At 39.6% G+C, this 17,330-nt stretch overlaps 1 long non-coding RNA gene across 1 annotated transcript; it reads left to right on the forward strand.

Moving 5' to 3' along the window:
- Positions 1-714: 714 nt before the first annotated feature.
- On the forward strand, positions 715-3,386 carry LOC107057926 (uncharacterized). Its single transcript, XR_001471659.1, has 3 exons — positions 715-925; positions 1,044-1,076; positions 3,051-3,386. It is a non-coding gene; the product is annotated as an uncharacterized lncRNA (long non-coding RNA).
- The last annotated feature ends 13,944 nt before the right edge of the window (positions 3,387-17,330 follow it).

Below are 17,330 nucleotides of genomic sequence, written 5' to 3' on the forward strand. Positions count from 1 at the left end.
GGACTTGGGTCTCTTGGATTCTTCATTCTTGGCCTGTAACAAGACTTAAATCTTCATACCCATTTGAATGCAAGCTCATTTAGGTATAAATTTCTATCTCTTGATGTGTGGCTAAAAACCCCAATTCTTGGGGTGTCATTTAGCGAATATGGGTTAAGATTGTTGTTGGGTCTTGCTTGATGATAGATTAGATGTAGTTTAATGGTGATTTCATCTAGTAGTTGTGGATGAATTTAACAAATTTGTAGTTGCAAATACAAGTTTATGTATGTGTTTTCGGCTTGCTCGAGAGAGAAGTCGCGAAACCAAGACTACTAGATTGATGGCCTAAGGAGTGGGTCGACATGAGGTTCAGCTCGAGAGAGTGAACTCTAGTCCCCTATCCTAAAACTCAGCTCAAGAGAGTGAGTGTGGTAAGGCGTAGGTTGGTCTTCATGCGGCAAGTGGGTGTCCACGAGGAATCCATTTGAAACGGGGTAAGTTTCTTGAGAGAGAACTTATCCCCACATAAATATTAGCCTACACTACAAGAAATTAGACTTTTAACAACCACTTCTTAGCGAAAGGATGTGAATTCGGTCGTTATAGATGTACTTTTAGCGACTAGCATTTTTTCCGGTTGGTAAAAGTTAATTTTTAGTTCAGCAATAACGAAAGGCTATTATTTATCCTTTAAAATTAATAATATCCCTTTGGTAAAGCTAAATATACAAAACTAAGGCCCAATTGTTTTCCTTAAATATACCCCAAACTCTCTGCCTCAAAAAATGAAGAAACCCTAGATGCCATCACATCTCTCCAAAAATGAATAATGTCGTTCTCTTTGTTCTTCATACAGTTACATAACCTGTTCGTTGCAAGTGTGAATGAAATTTTAACCTAGTCTTCAGATCCAATTAGTGGCACCATAGTGAGGAATAGAAAAGTAAGTCTTCTATAGGCGTTGAGATTGCAAGTGTTAGAGCCAACTGAAGACATTCTTGATTCACTTTTATTTTCATTTGATTTCATCTATTTCTTACTAAAGTTATATTCTTTTGCAGTAGCTTCCGAGATCGCTCATCTTCTATTTCCAGGTAAGCTCTACTTTTTTTAGCTTACAGTGTCAAATATTGTTATTTTCCTTTGAGATTTGTGTGGTTAGATTCTTTTTCTTCTTCTTTTTTGAGAGATAAAATAAGATTGGTTGTCTAAATTGAGATAATTTGGTTGTCTAATTTGGTTATCTGGAATTTCTTTTGAAGAAAATATTGTATCATTATCTTTCTTTTGAGAAGAGATAGATTGCAAAATAAATTAATTAAATGAACTGAAAATCGAACTGGGAAACTCTTGTACTTGCATATAAATTTGATTCACTTCAATTAGATTGATCTACAGTTGCACACGGGGTCATTTGCACTTTTTCCCTTATTTTGTGCTCGCCTTTAATTTGTTTAGTGCCTAGTTTATATTATCATAATATTCCACAAGTCTTGCACTTAAATGAGTTGCTAATACATGAGTTGCTAGAGGGAAAAACATACAATTTTATATTGTACACTATCACAAAGATGGTAGTTTATCTGCTACTTAGAATTAAGCCTGCATTTAAAAAAAATATTTTGTTTGGTCACTGAATGTTGTTGATAGATAGATATATAGATAGAGAATATGAGACTAGGATGATAGTGTCTTCCCTTCTTCTTTTAAGCAACTCAATATGGCAAGAAAATAAAGGGACTGTATCTTGGTGGGGCAGTCTGGATGGCTTGTGATTTTGTGTCATTTCGTGATTTTTTTTTCTTTTACTTGGGTTTGATGAACTTGAACCGACGGTCTTTTCTGAACGGCCTCTCCACCTCCCTGAAGGTAGTGGTAAGGTCTGCGTACACTCTACCCTCCAAGGCCCCCACTTTGTGGGATTCCATTGGGTATGTTGTTGTTGTTGTTGTTGTTGTTGTTTTTGATATATAATTATTTGAACTGACATTTTTGGATTTAAATTTGGTGGGTCCAAGTTTTACTTTACTAAGATCTTGCTATGGAGGGTTGCTTTTAATTGGGATCTCCAATTTTGTAATTAGTTTCCATTGTTTCATGAGGATTTAATCTTTACATGTTTTGGGCTTTAATCATTTATTGTGGCCACTATATAATAATATTATGTATTTGGTGCATTTGTTGATATGTGTGCTTAAGCTCAAGGCAATCAAACATTTACTTTAAAATTATTGGACCAGTGGTATTGAGTTATAACTAAATTTTGTGATAACGAGACATGATACTTGTACTAGCTAGTATTAGACTATATAGATGTTCCTAATTGTTTTGTTAAATAATTCTGATAAATAGAACTGCCTTATTGTTATTCTTTTGCAAGCCATATCCACCATGAACTAATGGAGTAATTTAGTTAAAGTTACTATAGGAGAGTATGTGGAAAAGAAAGGAAATATTACTTTTGTTATGATAAGCGTATGAATTTGTGCAATAACAAAAATTATGAGGACTTCGTTGATGTTTGTCATGAATATGCTCCTCTTTTAACTTCGTTTTGGTGATAGTATGAATGAATCTTAATTTCATCTAATCTTTTCATTCAAGAACTTGCCTGAATCTTTGAAATTTGTTTGACATCTTAGATACAAGGTAAACTTTTTATATTTTGAAATGATTTTGCAGACTTGTTCGAGTTATGATTATTGAACACCAGATTTTGGCTAAATAAAAATAAGTACAAGCAGCATGATACAATATAATGTTAAAGACATATCTGTAATGATTTATAAAACCATTTTATTTTTACAAAAGAAAAAGAGGGAATGACGCTATTGTTTATGATATCCTTCAAGTGTGTATGAAGGACTATACTAAGACTCTTATGAAAATAACGCTGACCTTGTTAAGAGCTTAAAATTCTCCTAAGTTTTGCTTTTATATGTGCCTTGAATTTCTTTGTCCATCATCTTTTAGAGAATAACTTTGAGAGACAACTAACCATGATGTAAGTATTTTATCATAAAATATTTTCACTTTCTTAAGTTTTTTTGTGTAAATGTATATGACAGGCTTATACCGAAGGAAAGGTCGTCGTGTTTGCTCGAGTAGCTGGGCACATAAAATATTAATATGCCAGTGTATATCATCTTAAAACTTAGCTGATAGAAGTGAGCTTGATTATTATTTTTGAGTTTTTCCTATATCTCCCTAGATTAGGTAATGTAAAACTTTTCTTGGTTTGGTTTGTGTTTTCTAGATCTCTAGTCTAATAATTTATCATTGTAGTGTTAGTATATGATTTTATAGATAACATACTGTAGTGCCATCACCCTATGTGACTTTAAAATTTGAGTAATTTAGAACAATTATATCATGTCAGAGTGTAATTTAGAGCAATCTTTGCATGTTTTGATTTCCATTTGAAAACATCTGATTCAATGTTCTTGATTCAGAAAATTGGATCATTAAATATTCTGCTTTATCGTCGTAATATTTAGCTGATAAGAGTGAGTTGTAATTTTCTATTTGTCCTGTTTTTGCTTAGACTAGGTAGTGTGAAAAGTTTCTTTGGTTTGTGTCTTCTGAAGCTCTAGTTTAGGTGTTTTCTAATTGTGATGTATAAAATGGAGATGTCAATCATGGTGTTACTATGTGATTTGCAGATAATTAATTGAAGTAAGCTAGTGTAAGTCAGCATCTAAATTTATCAATACATATATTGTAGAGAGATTTGTGATTAATTTTGTTGAAGAATTTTGTGATTAATTTTGTTGAAGAATTTTGTGATTAATGTTGACCATTAATATTAGGGTATTTTTGGAAAGAATGGATCTACATGATCCATATAGTTGGGAAAAGCATGAAATATACAGTGATAGGGTGTACCTTTTTTATCACTTGCCACTAAGATGGAGGATGAAATTAGTGTGTATCTTGTTCTTGTTAGAGGGTGTTTTATGTTTACATTTGTACAATATACAATAAAGTTAGAAACTGACGATTTGGGATGTCATACTTCTTTTATAATCAACAATCAAGTTTGTATAGAAATTGACTATTTAGTATAATTTTTGTTATTTGTAATATATTATATGTAAATGACTGAATGCATTTAATAAGAGAAGTTATCATTTGGTTCTTATATGGAATATAATAGAACTGTCACAACGGGACTGTGAAATAGTTAAATGGGAATTAGCCAAGGGAAAATAGACTATTAGCGAAAGGAGAATTTGTCGCTAAAAGAAGCTAAAACGATCGGAATTTTTTTTGTCACTACAAGATCTTTAACGACCGGATCACAATTTTGGTCGTTAACTTTTAACGACGGGGCTTTTAACGACCGGTGACGACCAGATTTATTTCGGTAGTTACAGACTTTTAACGACCGGATTTGGCCTTTTAGCAACCGAATTTTCTTTCGCTAAAGGTCATTTTTCTTGTAGTGCTAGTCACTATTACTCTATAAATTTTCTATCGAAAGCATGTACCCAATAATTTAGATTAACCCGTATTCCGGTCACATCCCAAGAATCCCCCTCTCATTGCTAAGATTTCCCGGTTGATTTCGCTAATTTTAGCCTACTTGTGACAAAAACCCCATTTGATATTTGACACTTTTGTGTCACTCCCTTAATTTACTATTTGTTTACTCGTTAATGTCTTTAGCTACAACTAGTTAGAACGAAATTTTATTTTTCTATAAATTTTCAAAACCACTCTCTTGGGATGATCCCAACCCTTGGTTGGGTTACTAAACTATTGTACAATCATAGACACTTGCATCGGAAGTTGTTTCTTGATTACGCAAACATCAGGAAGCAGTCATCTGATTCAGCAGTGAGACATTCTCTTTCATCTCATTCAACACTTTATCGTGTTCTTCGACTTTGTGAAGAATGAGTGAGAGTATCTCTTCTACTTGTCCACCCTCATTTTCCTTGGACTTGCTACGCTCATGAGAGGGAATGTACCGATCTTTCTTTTTGTACAGTACCTCCAATGCCAAAATCTGCTTGGCCACGAGATCTAACTAAGTCAACAATGTGGCCAAAATCTGGTCCTTCTCAGTCTCCTTGTTGGCCTTGGCCATGTTATCAAGGAGCTGGGTTGTTATTGCATAGGGTAGTCATGTGAGTCCCCCAGAGAAATTTGGTCAGTCACTCCTCCATTTTTTGGACCAAGACCTCTATAGAAGCAGTCCGGTAGCATGTTATCTGAGATTCCATGAGTTGGGCATTGCAGGAATAGTGACTTAAATCTCAGCCACAACTCATGGATTGACTCACCCTCCATTTTCTTGAAACTTAGGATATTATCCCTAAGAATCATCATTCTCAAAGAAGAGTGGTATGTTTGGTCACCGTTGCTACAAGACATGCTCTTTTATTCCTCTCTAAACAAGCAACACGAAAACCAAAACTAAGGGTAAGTATATTCAACTATGATTAAAAAGAACAAAATTCAACTTAACCAAAGAATCTTAACCAACACAACTCCCTGGCAGCGGCGCCATTTTGATCTAATGTGAATCAAGGACACTTAATCCAGTTCTAAGCGTCTATGGTCGTTAGTCGGTATAATAACCCAACTAAATGAGTTGGGGTTAAATCCCACAAGGAGTGGTACGCTGATGAGTCCACGATTTGGACTCATTTATGGCTTTATTTGGATAGATTTATTGTCCTCAAATGACTTTTTTGTGCCAATAACTGATGTAAAATCCTTGTTTTCCAAGTATTTGGAATGAGGAACAAAGCATGGACACTTATGGGCAAAAAGGAACAAGACAACTGAAAGAACGAAGAAAAGAAGGCATATTGATCGCCTAATCCATTGGGTGAGTCACCGAGTGGCTATTACCTCGCTTAAGTTCCAGTGTGCCAAGCCCTGAAGAAGAAAATCAAGTCGGCGAGAGAAATGAGCAGTTGGCGTGTCATCGAACGGTTCCGCGATGCAGTGTTGGATCGCCCAAAGTTACAGAACTTGAGGACACTAAATCTATCCAAATAAAGCCCTAAATGAGTCCAAATCGTGGACTCATCAACGTACCACTCCTTGTGGGATTCGACCCCAACTCATTCTATTGGGTTATATTACTAACTAAACATCATTGGCACGTAGTTGGATGAAGTGTCATGATACGTGAAATCAAAATAGTGCCGCTGTGGGGAGTGGTATTGGTTAAGAATATTTAGTTAAGTTGAATTTCATTATTGTTAGTCATAGTTGAACTTACTTAATTTTAGTTTTGTTTTGCTTGCTTGTGTTGTAAAACAGGAAGTATGAGTGTGAACGGAAGCAATGGTAGCCAAGTAGGCCACCACGATGACATCGAAAACCTCAACGATGTCAATGAGCCTAATGCTATTGACCCCCATCTTATGGGTGGAATTGGTGCCATTCACTTGCCTCCGGCCGAAGGGAATGCGGTGTTCCATATCACAAGTACTATGTTGCAACTCTTGTAATTGAAGGGGTTGTTCAGTGGTTTGGCTCATGAGGATCCCTATGAGCATATTAGAAACTTACTAGATGTTTGCTGACCGTTATCCTTTAAGAACATATCCCAAGAGTCGGTCCGGTTAAGGTTCTTCCCGTTCTCTTTAATGGGCGAGGCATGTAAGTGGATGGCTGAATTGCCACGTGAATCAATCACTTCGTGGGAGGAGCTGGTCACTGCATTTCAAGTGCTATTTTTCCCTCCTTCGAAGATGATGACTCTTCAGGACATCATTTAAAGCTTCAAGTGTCTGGAGGGCAAGCCAATTCATGAAACTTGGCTACGATTCAAGAAGTTGGTGCTCCAATGCCCAACTCATGGCTTGCCTTACAACGTGTTGCTGCAGTATTTTTACCGAAGTATTGATTCGGTAAATAAGGGTGTTGCTAACCAACTTACTCCTGGAGGTTTGATGCAACAACTTTATGTGATAGCAACTAAGCTCTTGGATGGCATGACTACAATCAATCGGTCTTGGTACACCCGCGAAGATAAGGTCTTTCCTCTCACGTTTAAATTGACCATGGAGCAGATGGAAAAAGACCTAGAGAGGGACCAGAACATGGCCAAGATCATGACACAACTTGACATTTTGTCCAAAAATGTCATGGGAGCTGGTGCTCGAAGTGTCAATGTCGTGGGTGTCGGGTGTGTTAATCCTGATGAGGCCGAGTTTGAGGCTTTGTACAACGAAAAGGCAAATTTCCTAGCAAACCAAGGTGGTGATTATCGTTCAAACTACCCGAGGCAGGGTGGTAACCAAGGTTGGAACAGGGATGAAGGTTGGCAGGATCGTGATCAAGAGTGGAGGGATCGAAATCCCAATTGGAAGGATGGGGAGAAGGATAGGTATGTGCCTCCCCACGAGCGTCAGAAACCAAAGGATTCGGAAGTTGGTCGGTCGGAGGATATGCTTTCTCGTATCCTCAACAAAGTTGGGAGGTTGGACAAGATTTTGAAAGAAATGAAAGAAGATGTGTCGACTCTCAGCCAGACGGTTACCTCTCATATCGATCAAACAATTGGAGACCCAAATGGGTCATATCTCGTCTTATTTAAACCCGAGACAGCAAGGGGGTTGCCTAGTGATACTTTAGCCAACCCCAAGAATGAGGTTTGAGTGTGGACTGACGTCGTGCCACGATGTTAACTAACGCGCTTCTTGGGAGGCAACCCAAGGTTTTAGCGCTTTATTTTTGTTTTAGAAATAATTGTGTGTTGATTTTATAGGTTGAACTGTGGCATGTGTTTCAAAAGTGCAGATTGCTAAGCCAAATATCCAGTCAGCGACTTGCCGAAGAGGTTGGCGAGCCCGACTTGGACTGTCGTTTGATTCAAGAAAGCCTAGGGATTGAGTCTGTAAAACTCGGTGAACCGAGGAGCTAATTGGCGAATCATCGATTGGGTCGGCGATCACGACTTTGTCCGCCATTTGGACCCCCATAATAATCGAAAGTCATGTAAAACTCGGCGAGGTAAGTACCCACTTGGAGGGTTGCCAAGTGGGTCGGCAAGCGAAACTTATGTCGCCGAATGGGCGAGAATTGGACGATTTTTAAGGCCAGAGGTTCAAAAGTTAAAACTCTTTCACTTTCCCTCACTATTCAACTTTCCAAAATCTCACTCGCACTTTAATACCCTATATTTTTGCATTTTTATCGCATTTTAGTCATCAGATTTGTGTTCGGAGTTGATTTCTTTGCCGCCTAGCATTTCAAAGTATTTATTCGACATCTAAGGTTGGTTTTCTGAACCCCAAATTCATTTTTAGTGATTTGTACTCTTTTGCAACTGATTTTTATTTTAGTGATGTGTGTTGGACCTCTCTGATCATAATTGTGTATGTGTGTATCTTTGTTAATTTGAATATCGTGCCTATAATACTTTATTATTCAACTCTTGAAATTGTCGTGCTTGAAATTGATTAAAATGGTGGGGTTGTGCTTGCATGTTGTTGGGTCTAGTCGGGTGAAGTCTAAGTAACCTGCAATTTGGCCAAATGACGTATATTGCCCAATGATAGAGCGGTTGACGTCATTCTTAAGTGTAAAAGTCGTCAAATGGCCAAATTTGGCCAAACCAGGAGAAGTTTGAGTATCCCAGGGGCATGGGTGTAATAGGTCTTAGCTTAATTGTAAGAGTACATGTTTTGATTTTATTTTCGGGGGCTGCGGGGTTGAATTTGGGAAGTTGGGTTAAAAGTAGGTGATGAGTCCACAATTTGGACTCATTTAGGGCTTCAATTTAATAGAATTAGTCTCCTCAAATGCATATTTTGTCTCAATAACTGATGTAAATCCTTAAGTTTCAGGTATTTGGAGTTTGAGGCAAAGATGGACACTACTTGGCAAAAAGAAACAAAACGGCTGAAAAGACAAAGAAAAGAAGAATTGAGGATCGCCTAACGCATTAGGCGAGTCGCCGAATGGCCTAAACCTCGCCCAAAGTTCCAGAATGCTGAGCCCTAAAGGAAAAGATCAAGTCGGCGATGAAAAGGAGCAGTCGGCGCGTCGCTAAACAGTTTTTTAAAGCAGTACTATATCCCCAAATGATCTAGAACGCGAAGATGTTGAAAGCAAAAGCTAAAAGGCGATGAAGCAGACCGAAGGGTGAATCGCCGAGTGCATCGGAGATCCTAATTAACTGCGCCGAGTGATCCTTCGCAGCACATTTATTTACGACTATAAATATTAGTTTGAATTTTTATCTTAGTATGCAATTTCAGATACAACATTTTATTTTTCTAAGTTTACAAGTTGAGAAAATTTTTGCTTAGCCTTTGAAGATTTGAAGACTTGCAATTCCAAGAAATTGGAAGTGGGCGTTGAAGATTCTTCATCCTAGACTCGTTTAAAGTGAATATAAATCATATCCAGTTGATGTTACTTCTATTTGGTATCATTTTCTTCCTTTTTCTATGTCTAGCTAAAACCCCAATTCTTGGGGTGTGATTTTGTGAATATGGGTTAAATTTCCTGTTGAGTATTACTTATTGTTAGGCTATTTGCTATTTAAATGTGATTTCATTTAGTAGTTGTGTTTGAACTTAATGGGATTGTAGTTGCAAATACGATTTCAGCTTAGTGTTTTTGGCTTGCTCGAGAGAGAGGTTTTAAAACTAAGACTACTAAATTGATAGCCGGTGGTTATTGGGTCGTCGTGGGTTCAGCTCGAGAGTGAATCCTAGGCCTTTTCCCGGCTAAGGCGGAGGTTGTGCTTAAAAGCGGCAACTCAGTGTTCGAGAAAAACTGAGTTAATTCGGGGTAAGTTGCTCGAGAGAGAATTTACCCCCACTAAAGTCTAGACTAGTTACAGATGTTCATCAATTGATTATCAATAGCATTTACCCGATTGTGTAGTTTATCCCATATCCCTATTGATCTTAGGCATATTTATATAGCCTAGAATGCTAAATTATGCCCGCATTTACGCCTAGTTTGAATTCAAAATGTATTCGTTTGTAGTCATATAGAGTCTTTTAGTTGTTTATGAGCTAACCCACATGATTAGTTGTGTAGGTGAGCTTAATTGGAGAAACGAGCGCAAAAAGGTACAATGGAAGAACAAAGAAGTTTAAAGTCAAAAAAGCTGGAGGAAAAGCCACTAAAACAGTTCCGTATCCTCTCCGCATCGCGGAGCGGAGCTATAATTTGGCTTGCAAAATTATGAATTGAGGCAGAACCCTCCGTGTAGTTCGTGTGTCGCGGAGAAAAGTCCTAGGTTTTATTCGAAGAAGCAATCGCGAAGCAGAACACTCCGTGGAGTGCCCGTATCGCGGAGGAGCTCAAAGTGCCTGGAATCAGAATTTGGAAGTCCCTCCGCATCGCGCCTTAAAGTCCCAGATTTGGCCGTTTCGACTTGTAGTATAAATAGGTCATTATTTTATTTTATTGAGGATTCTTTTTTTTTTTGGGGGGGGGGGGTTGAAGAACGACGACTTTGGAGTACGTTTTCTGGAGTTTTTAGGGTTATTTCTTAAACTCTTTTCCTTTCAATCGTTTGATGATTCATAACCATTGTATGATTGATTATTGGACTATGAGTAGCTATATACCCTAGTTCTAGGGCTATGGCTACAGGATGATTGTAATTGATTGAGTTGTTTTTTTTTGGTTGATTATTGACTATCACATGAATCTTTCTTATCTTCTTATTTTTCGTATTTCATGATTGATCATCATAGAAATAAATTCATTGTCCGAATTGAACTCGGGACAGGAATAAGAGGATAGAACGTGGGGCATAAGGAGCTTGTTGAACTCTAAATAACTAGGGTTGATTCGTTTCTAGGATAGGGATATACCTAGAGACCTCGCTTGGGTCACCATACATGAAGTTAACTTAATGCTCGATAGGTAATCATTCCATTGCCGCTCAACGATGTAGTTACAGTGTTATCTATCGTAGGCGATTAGAGGTCGGGAGACCATGATCATACATCTAACCCTGTGATTCATTGATTCGATAGTCAATAATTACCCATATAAATGATTTTGATTGCATGAATCCTGATAGAAGTTGCAGCCCAGGACCTTTCCCAAATCATTTTTTGAAACCCGTGAAACTGAATCGTGTTAGTTACATTTTGTTTTAAAATTTAGAAATAGAAATAAACAACTCTTTAAATCTGGAAATACATTTGTGGTTAACTGAAAACTAGAGAAAATGATAGTTTCTAAGTGTAAGTCCCTGTGGGTACGATACCCGGCTCACAAAAAGAGTCACTTCATTAATTGTACGATCACGTGCATTTGCATGTGCGATTAGACCGCAACAATTTTTGCACATCCCAAGAATCCCATCTCCCTATATTTGCATCTTTATATTTTCACTGTTTTGCTCACTAGTTGAATGCAAAACCCCCCCATTGAAAATTGATATTCATGTCAACCCCTTAATTTATTATGTTCTTACTTGATAATGTTTTTAGCTATGGTTAACTCTAGCATATTTGTGCTTGACTCTTAATTCTCAGAAACCGCTCCATTGGGACTCGACCCCAACCCATTCGGTTGGGTTATATTACTATTGTACGATCGTAAACACTCAAATTGGAAGTTGTGTCTTGATTATGCAAACATAAAAAAATGACGCCGTTGTCGGGGAGTGGTGTTACTTGAGAATTTCGAGTTGAATCAATTTTTTCTTTTGTTAGTCATAGTTTACTTACTTAATTTTTAGTTTTGTTTTGTTTGTTTGTGTGAATATTTCAGGAAGTATGAGTTTGAACGGCAGCAATGGCAGCCAAGCAGGCCATCAAGACGACATCGAAAAACTTAACGATGTAAATGAGCCTCATGCTAATGACCCCATCTCATGGGCGGTATTGGTGCCATCCGCTTGCCTCCGGCCAAAGAGAATGTTGTATTCCACATCACGAGTACTATGTTGCAACTCTTGCAACAAAAGGGGCTTTTTAGTGGATTGGCTCATGATGACCCTCATGAGCACATTCAAAATTTTGTGGATATGTGCGGACCATTCTCCTTCAAGAATATATCCCAAGAGTCGATTCATTTACGATTTTTCCCATTCTCTTTGATGGGAGAAGCATGCAAGTGGCTAGCTGAATTACCACGTGAATGAATCACTTCGTGGGAGAAGTTGGTCATCGCATTTAATGTGCATTTTTCCCCTCCTTCGAAGATAACGACTCTTCAGGACAGTATCCAAAGATTTAAGCGTTTGGAGGGCAAGCCAATTCATAAGACTTGGCTGCGATTCAAGAAGTTGGTTCTCCAATGCCCAACTCATGGCTTGCCTGACAACGTTTTGCTGTACTATTTCTACCGAAGCCTAGACTCTTTGAACAATGGTGTGGCTGACCAACTTTCTCTAGGAGGTTTGACGCAACAGCCTTATGTGATAGCAGCTTAGCTATTGGATGGTATGACCACAATAAATCGGGCTTGGCACACCCGTGAAGACCAAGTCTCCCCTCTTACATTCAAATTGACCAAGGAGCAGATGGAAAAAGATCAAGAGAGGGACCAAAACATGGCTAAGATCATGACACAACTTGACATTTTATCCAAAAATGTCATAGGACCTGGTGCTCGATATGTCAATGATGTGGGTATCGAGTGTACAAATCTGAAAGAGGCAAAGTTTGATGTTTTGTACAATGAAGAGGTGAACTACCTTACCAACCAAGGCGGTGGTTATCGTTCAAACTATCCAAGGCATAGTGGTAACCAAGGTTGGGTTATAGATGAAGGTTGGAAAGAGCATGAATGGAGAGACTGTAATCCTAATTGGAAGGATGGGGAGAAGGATAGGTATGTGCCTCCCCACGAGCGCCAAAATCCAAAGGATTCAGAGGGTGGTAGGTCTGAGGATATGCCTTCTCTTATCCTCAACAAAGTTGAGGGATCAGATAAGATCTTGAAAGAAATGAAAGAAGACGTGTCAACCCTTAGCCAGACCGTTACCTCCAATTCAGTAACAATCAAGCAGCTGGAGATCCAAATGGGTCAGATGTCGTTTCACCTAAATCCGATACAAAAAGGGGGTTGCCTAGTGACACTATGGTCAACCCCAAAAATGAGGTTTAAAGGTGGACTTGCGTCGTGCCGCGAAGTTAACTAAAGCGTTGTTTGGGAGGCAACCCAAAACCCCTTATTGCTTTTATTTGTATTTTGGTAAAATAATGGTGTGTTGTTTGTACAGGTTGAAGTGTGGAAAGTGTTCGAAAAATGCAGGGTAGCGAGCAACAGGTCCAGTCAGCGAGTTGCCAAAGAGGTCGGCGAGCCCGACCTAATCCGCCGTTTGACTCAAGACATCTTCAAATTGGAGTCTGTAAAACTCAGCGAGCCTATGAAATTATTGGCGAGTCGCCGACCATGTCGATGATCCCGACGGATACTGTTGTTGGGACCCCCACACTAACTGGAGGTCTTATAAAATTCGGCGAGGAAAATGAACACTCGGCGTGTCGCCAAGTGGATAGGCGAGCTCGACTAATGTCGCCGAACGGGTGATGAACTAGACGGTTTTCCAGGTCAAAGGTTTAAAAGTTTCAAACTCATTCACTTTCCCTCACTTTTTATCTTCCCAAACTCACACCCGCACACTAGTTCCTATATTTACGCATTTTTAGTGGTTATTTGTGCTTGGAGTTGGATTACATTGCCGCCTAGCATTTCAATCTTCTTTTAATCGACACCAAAGGTTGGTTTTCTATACCCCAGGTTTATTTTCTCAAAAATTATACTCATTTGCAATAGCGTGATCTTGTTGAAGTGTTTTGATCTTGCCTGATAGGATTAGATTGTTTACATGCATGATTTAATTTGATAATCTTGCTCGAGTAGTTATGATTGTTGAATTCCGTAATTGTATGCCTTAAACTGGATTAAAATTCAAGGGGTTGTACTTGGGTGTTATGGGTCCTACCTTAATTGTACTAGTGCATGCTTTGATTTTGTTTCAGGGGTTGCAGGGTTGAATTCGAGAAGTTGAGTTGAAAATAGGCACGTTGGGCTGTTTGGTGAGGTAGGTCGAGCTCGCCGAACCTCTCGGTGGTTTGCCTAATGTCCCCATCTCGCCTTTAATTTCATGCTTTATTTGATAGTTGAATACTGTAACTTTCGGCGAGAAGCATAAGGTCACCGAAAGCACTCGGCGACTCACCGAGAGTATTCCTGATCGCCCTTTGTCTACACCCCTGAACCTTTTATGCACTGTAACTTTCGGTGAACTATCCTTTGCTCGCTGAATGGGATCTGTGATTAGCTGAAAGGTCCTTCCCTTCGCCGACTTGCCAAAATATTTGAGCTAACTCTTTCGGCGAGCCCCATTTAGCTCGCCAAGACGATTTTGCAACTCGCCAAGTAACTCGGCGAGTCCTTCTGCAACTGCTTCTCTATGAAATTGATTAAGTATATCTAACTTTTCCCACTATGATTGCAGACATAGCTAGGTCTAAAGTTGCTGGGAGAAACATGCCACTCCAAGGGAAAGCAAAGGGGATTACACTAAATGAGAATGCAACTGCATCTAGGGGCAAAGCCATAAAACTGTCCATAACTGGTGGGAAAGGCAAAGGTAAAGGCAAGGCATCTGAGTTATCGGAAGCAAGCTCAGAAAGCGATGGCATTTATGCTACTTACCTCACCCCATCTGAAGGTGAGGATGAGCATCAAGAGCCTCAAACTATAGAGTTTGAGGATGATGAGCATTTCATAGCACAAAGGACGGAGTTACGATCTAAAAAGAGGCATGATCCATCTAGGATCAGGAATCCGCAGCCTACCACCTCTACTCCTCCAGTCCCAGAACAAGCAATGGTACTGGCACCTCCAGTACAGGGTCCTCCACCCAAGTCAATGAATAGATTAAAGACTGAGGGGATGAGGACGATCGTTAAGGAAAAGTGTCTATCTATAGATGGGGTTATTGACAGGTACCCGGAGATAATGGATTGCTTGAAACACCACAAGTTCCAAATCTTCACCAAACCCCGTGGTTCTTATATTCCAAGCTGGGTTAGAGAACTCTATGGTGCATACGGTTCCTTGATACACTAGAGGAAGAAGCAAGCAACAGCTTTCAAAGAAGTCGACTACGTGGTTGTTAGAGGTGAGAAGGTAACTTGTGACAGTAATGTTATCAACACAGTCTTGGGCATGTCCACGATTATTAATGATCACTACCAGCACTTGATCAGAACAGAGAAGCTAGAGGAGATGAAAAAGTGGTTAGCCCCACTAATTTCATATAGTACTCCGAAATGATTGGCAGAAGGGGCCCCAATTGAAAAAAAATACTTGAACATTGCTGCAAGATTCTGGTTCGATTTTATCATCAACACAATCATACCATCCCAGAATGAGTCAATCATTTGCCTTGATAAGGCTGTATATTTGGGTTGCATCATAAAGGAAACCAGGATAAATTTGGGGGTGATCATTGCTTCAGAGATTCTCATGCGTGCAAAGCAGCGCCAGACCTCACTTCCTTTCCCAGTATTGATCACCGAGCTATGCAGACGAGCTCGGGTGCCTAGAGATGCCAAGAAAGATGTGGAAGTGATTCCCACATTCTCTACTGATATCCAGAGGATCGAGGTAGAATATTTAAAGGACCAAGTTGAACAGAAGAAGAAGGTAGCCCATGTGGATTCTTCCTCGGTTGTAGACACAGATTTATCACCAGCAGAGGCATCCTTGCCTACTCCAGCCTCTAGGCCTGCAGGTACTCCTTGTGTTGTATCTTCTGATGCCCCTAGTTCTTCTATTGTTGTACTACCTCCTAGACCTGCTGCTACTGCTGTCTCCCAGACTCCGATCACCCAGGCGTCATTACTTCGAATGGGATAGCTTGCCTATTATGTGGATCGTAGGGCAGCCAAGCTTGAGACCTCCATTCCTGACATGATTCTGGCTGCTTTGACTGATGTTGTGATGCCATTTAGTGGTGCCATTGATACCCTTGCGGTAAGGATAGCGGTGTGTGAGCATGGGCAAGGAGCCACCGAGGAGGTGACGACTTTAAAAACTTCCATTGCTGAGTTGAGGAAAGATGTGGACTACCTGAAGTCCACCGATATGTCCATGTTCTTCGGAACAGTAGAGATTCCTGATGTGCCCGAGATGCCTACAACCACCGCCAGACATGAGGATAGAATGGAGCAGACAGCCGATCCTGAGTCAGAGGCAGAGACTGATGAGGAGATGTTTGAGGAGACTGAGGGAGGTGCAGATGTGGACCTGACTGAGACTGAAGCAGCCATGATAGATGCGGCTGTGCAGGCTTCCCTGGCAAATACACCATATGCTGTCTCTAGTGGAGCTGGCAATTCTGGGTGACTCCGGGTACTAAGACCCAAGTCCAGACCGATACACCGAGCACTGATGCCCAGACAGATGGAGCGACTGCCTAGATAGGATCTCCTCTTTACCTCCATCTCTGTCTTTATTTCTTTTCACTTTTGGATAAGTTTATTTGCATTTGAGGACAAATGGTTTTTATTTGTGATGGGGTGAGGCCCATCTTTGTGCATATCTATTTGGGCTTTGTGCTAAATTTGTGTTACACTGCTTTTTGTGGAAGGCTTGAGCTTGTGGCTCCTTGCTTTTAATTGCAAATGATTTTTGACTCTTCCGAAAAATTCTTACCACCTCTTGTATGTGTTGAATGTGGTTGTTCTCTCGCAAATTTGAGTATCGGTTTTTATTAATATCGATGACTTGAATAGTGCTCATAATCGAACAAACATGAATGTGCGGTTACGATGAGGCCACATGAAGTTGCATAGACAATACGTGAACTCTTTGCATCTCGTTGTGACTAGCCAATTATCAAATCGAGTCTCTTGTTGTGATGATTGTTGCACACTAGCGAAAGTGTGGAGTCTTGTTTGACTTTGGTGTTGATGCCTTGTGTGATGAGCTTACTGTGAACCATGCATGATTACACCTAGAATTTGCCCCATTGGTCCGGTCACCTAAGTAAGGCTATATATTGTTATGATCTTAGGCAACTTCGAAGAGTGTGAGCCAATTTGACATATGCCTCTTTTGTGGCCTACCTTGTGAGTGTGTGAACCTCTTTTGAACACCCCTTGAGCCTTACCTTTCTTTGGAAGAAACTTGATGAAAACATGACCTCCCTTAATTCACTACTTATAATCCTCTTGATTTGTGGTTGATTGAATAGCCAACTTAGGCCAAAAGCCTAAGTTGGGGGTGTGGTGAAAAGAGAAGGCAAGTCAAGAAGTGCAAGAAAAGTCTCATTTAACCCATGGTTTGGAGAGAAAAATGGAACCCCTCCATACAGAAAAAAAGAGAAGAGAAGAGAAGAGAAAAGAAAAGAATGAAAAAGAAAAAGAACGAAAAAGTTGTGG

Source organism: Solanum tuberosum, unplaced genomic scaffold (assembly GCF_000226075.1).
Source record: "Solanum tuberosum cultivar DM 1-3 516 R44 unplaced genomic scaffold, SolTub_3.0 scf00395, whole genome shotgun sequence".
Classification (NCBI taxonomy): Eukaryota; Viridiplantae; Streptophyta; class Magnoliopsida; order Solanales; family Solanaceae; genus Solanum; species Solanum tuberosum.